Raw genomic sequence first — 4471 nt, forward strand, 5'->3', positions numbered from 1 at the left:
GGGGGAGAGAGCGAGAGAGAGAGAGAGAGAGAGAGAGGGAGAGAGAGAGAGAGAGCGCGCGCGAGCGCGTGAGCACACAAGCAAGAGCTGACTAAGGAAGTATTACTCAAACCAATAATAAAATTCTGCAATTTCAATAAACATCCAAGCATTCACATCGCCTTTATAACACCTCAAACGATTCTAATTACATTGTTTTTCCTTCAGAAGTTTCTAATCAACAAAATTCAAACACATTCTCTGAGCATCCACCAAATAATGGCAGCCTTTACAAAAAGTTTCTATGATCTACCTCTTAGAACCCTAGGAGACACCTGACTCTTAGAAAGAAGAGAACCACCAGATTGTTGCTGGATTATTTTAATTCAAAAATATCTTCCTTGAAGACTGAGCCTTGAGGTTACTGACCTTTATTTCCGTGTGTCTACTGAAGTCTCCCTAACACTAAGAGTGCACAATCAGGTTTAGTAAAAGAAACATAAAAGGACACTATGGTAACTGCTTCATACAATTTCACTGAATTCATATAACAACCCTTTTAGGTAAAATAATACCTGTCTTAAAGATTAAAAAGAGAGGTTCAGAGAGGTTAAATCATACAAGCAATAGTTATGAAGACAACCTACAATGAAGTCACTAACACAAAAAAGTAGGAGGAAAAGTGCTTGAGGTCGGGGAAAATTTCCTAGAAGAATTATGCCTTAAAAGGACAGTAGGAATTAACTAGGCACAGAGTAGGTGTAAAGGCAAAGGGACTGGAAGAAAAAGGGACAGACAGAAAAAGGTTGTGTGTAAAACAGTCTTGTATATACAAAAGAACTAAAAACTCTCTTTAATCCATTGATTTAGAAGACTCCCTCTTTTTTACACGGTTTAGACTGAATCTTGACAGTCACTTAAATCTGTAACTCCTAAAGGTGTCCTTGGACTCTATTACCGGGACCCAGTAAAACACAAAAGAAAGTGGACTCTGGAATCATAGGACCTGGTTTCAAATGCTAGTTATCAGTTATAATATGCATGAGCTGCAGAAATTCTTCTAGCCTCTTTATTCCTCAGTTTCCAGATCTATAAAATGAAAATAATAGTAGTAAGGAACTTACAAAGTTTCCATGGGGACGAAGTAAGTTAATACATAGATTAAGACAATACATAGCACACAGGAAGTACTATATTAATGGGAACTAATATCAACCATTCCTCCCTTCCTCCCGCATTAGATCCTAAGTCCTTCTCATAATTATCTCATTTTGAATTCCTCAGCTTAACGCCCTCTTCTCAGTTTTCCTTCTCCAAGCATCACCTAATTTTCAACAAAATCACATCATAACCAGCTGCTGACTTTAAGGGTTAACTCCAATACATGGTAGGAGTGAAAAAAACCCTGACTTTGATCCCTTTGTACTGCCACACTCAACTCTCTTCCTTTGTTTTTATTCTCATTATTCAATCACTTTCAGTTCTCTGGCCTCAGTTATTCTACAGCTATTATAATCACCTTAATAAATACCTTTGTATTCTGCTCCTCTCAATCCTCTTCTCAATGTTAACAGCGTTAGGTGTTTTTGAAGCATGGAAGACCCAAGTAACATCCACCAGACATCTAAATATTCAAGAATATTTATATAGCACCTGTTACTTGTTAAGCACTGTTATGTGGACTATACATCTAAGGTGTTAAATGTACATACTGATGACTGGTTGAGGTAACTGGTGAGATCTTCAGCAAGAAAATTAGACCTGGTAAAATGATGTACAGACAAGCAACCAAAAATACTGTCCAAAGATTCAGGAAGATTGGTCTAATCAAGATTTGAGTTTTGCCATTACAGGGTAAAGAGTATAGTGAACAAGCCCAGAAGTAGGATGTCCTAGATTGCCAGGGAGAAAAAATGCCAACAATTTTTAAACCTGAGTATACATCAATTTGGTATCAGTTACTCTTAATAAACCTAGGCACTTTGGGAGGCCGAAACGGGCGGATCACGAGGTCAGGAGATTGAGACCAAACGGCTATCACGGTGAAACCCCGTCTCTACTAAAAAATACAAAAAACTAGCCGAGCGAGGTGGCAGGCACCTGTACTCTCAGCTACTCAGGAGGCTGAGGCAGAAGAATGGCGTGAACCCGGGAGGCAGAGCTTGCAACGAGCTGAGATCTGGCCACTGCACTCCAGCCTGGGCAACAGAGCGAGACTCTGTCTCAAAAAAATAAAAAATAAAAAATAAACCTAGGATACCGGAGAACTTACAATGCAGTTTAAAGTATATTACACACACACACAAAATATATTAAGACAATGTTGTGAATATATATGAAGAAGGTATGTGTATTCATATTTATTGTTTTGGATTTGACTCCAAAGAGCGATTAAACTTAAAACTTCTAAAAGAGACTTAGGTCATTATATCATCTGTAACTTCTAGCAATGCAGCAGAATGTTATGTATTTAATGTGCATAAAATAAATGCATTATAATTCAAAATGTAACCAACCAGAAAATGAAGAGAAAGTTTTAAACATGGCATAAAAATGTGACAAGTGTTTCTATTTCCATGCCATACATTTCTTGCCTCCAAGCAAATATTCACATTATTCTCTTCTCTGGAAGGTAGTCTCTTCATCAAACACAACTCTTACCCATCCTTTATATAATCCAGCTTTTCCACTAAGCCTTCCTGTCATAGAAAGTGTAACAATGACACATTTTTATAATGTTCCTTCTCTTAATATCTATAGCACTTATTACTACATAATCCAATCCTTAATTATTCAGGAGTTTTTTTTCCTCCTAACACCAAATACACGATGTCTTTTCCAATACCATTTCTCCGATTCTCTGATAACAACTAGGCGCCCTAGAATTCAATTCTGACACTAATGACCCAGAGTTAGCATCAGACTACACAGATTTAAGCCTCACAAGACTGCCATTACTTCATACACCAGTCACAAGCATGGGGTTCCCCAATCTTCTGATTGATCAATTGACGAGCAATAACTGGGAGCTCCCAGGCCCCCTCTTCAGGTTTGGTAATTTGGTGCAATCACTCACAGAACTGAGGAAAGCATTTTCTTACTAGATTATTATAAAGGATACAACCCAAGAACTACGAAGCAGAAGAAATGCATGGGGTGAGGTAGGAAGTAAAGGAGCTTACAAGGAGCTTCCAGCTTCCATACCCTCTCTCAGGGTGTCGCCTTCTCAGCTCTCCAAATCCCATCATTTACAGGGTTTTGGGGATATTTTTTGTTTTGCTTTTTTCTTCTTTTGACACAGAGTCTCACTCTGTCACCCACACTGGAGTGCGGTGGCACCATCTTGGCTCACTGTAACCTCCACTTCCTGGGTCAAGCAATTCTCCAGCCTTAGCCTCCCAAGTAGTTGGGACTACAGGTGTGAGCCACCACACCCTGCTAATTTTTGTATTGGTTGTAGAAACAGGGTTTTGCCATGTTGCCCAGGCTGGTCTCAAACTCCTGAGCTCAAAGGCACCCACTCATCTTGGCCCCTCAAAGTGCTGGGATTACAGGCATGAGCCACTGCTCCCAGCCTTTTGACAGGTTTTTATAGAGGTCTGGTTACACATGCAAACCTTTTACGGAGGTTTGGTCACATATGCCACTGGTAATTTACTCTATCTCCAGTCACTCTCCCCTCCCCAGAGGTGAGGGCATGGAGATGAGAGTGTTCCAAGCTTCTAATCAAGATCTGGCCTTTCTGGTGACCAGTTCATATCTTGAAGTTATCTAGAAGCCCACCAAGGGTTGCCTCAGAGAACAAATGACACTCCTATCACCCCTATCACTCGAGAAATTTCAAGGGTATCAGAAGTTCTGTGCCAGGAACTGGAAACAAATAACAAACTGTTCCTAAATATACCACAACGGTATATAGTGGTATGAATCAACTGTTGAATGCATTCATCACCTCTCTCCACTAGAAGTAGAAATTTCTTGAGAATGGGTTTACTTCTCAAATGCTATGTTAGCCTACAACACTGACCACATACATAATCAATACTTGATACTTACTCATTCAAAACAGTTACTGAGAGTCAATTCATAACAGTAAGTGGGGAGTTTTCTGATTTCATATATGCATATTACAGAGCTTTATTTTATCGGCTTTACTAGGATTTTTTCAAAACAAAAGTAATGCATCTCAAAGAATTAAAGATAAATTTCAAAAAATTCTAGGACATTTTTATTTATTTATTTATTTATTTATTTATTTATTTATTTTGAGATGGAGTCTCACTCTGTCACCTAGGCTGGAGTGCAGTGGCACAATCTCAACTCACTGTAACCTCTGCCTCCCAGGTTCAAGTGATTCTCCTGCCTCAGCCTCCCGAGTAACTAGGATTACAGGCGCGCACCACCACACCCATCTAATTTTTGTATTTTTAGTAGAGACCGGGTTTCACCATGTTGGCCAGGCTGGTCTTGAACTCCTGACCTCAAATGATCC

At 39.4% G+C, this 4471-nt stretch overlaps 1 protein-coding gene across 2 annotated transcripts in view; it reads right to left on the minus strand.

The window, feature by feature from the left end:
• The window catches only part of JMJD1C (jumonji domain containing 1C), a 320916-nt gene that overhangs the window by 288119 nt on the left and 28326 nt on the right, over positions 1-4471 (minus strand). The gene's annotated exons all lie outside the window — the stretch shown is intronic.

This window comes from Rhinopithecus bieti, unplaced genomic scaffold (assembly GCF_001698545.2).
Source record: "Rhinopithecus bieti isolate Rb0 unplaced genomic scaffold, ASM169854v2 scaffold_10351, whole genome shotgun sequence".
Taxonomy (NCBI): Eukaryota; Metazoa; Chordata; class Mammalia; order Primates; family Cercopithecidae; genus Rhinopithecus; species Rhinopithecus bieti.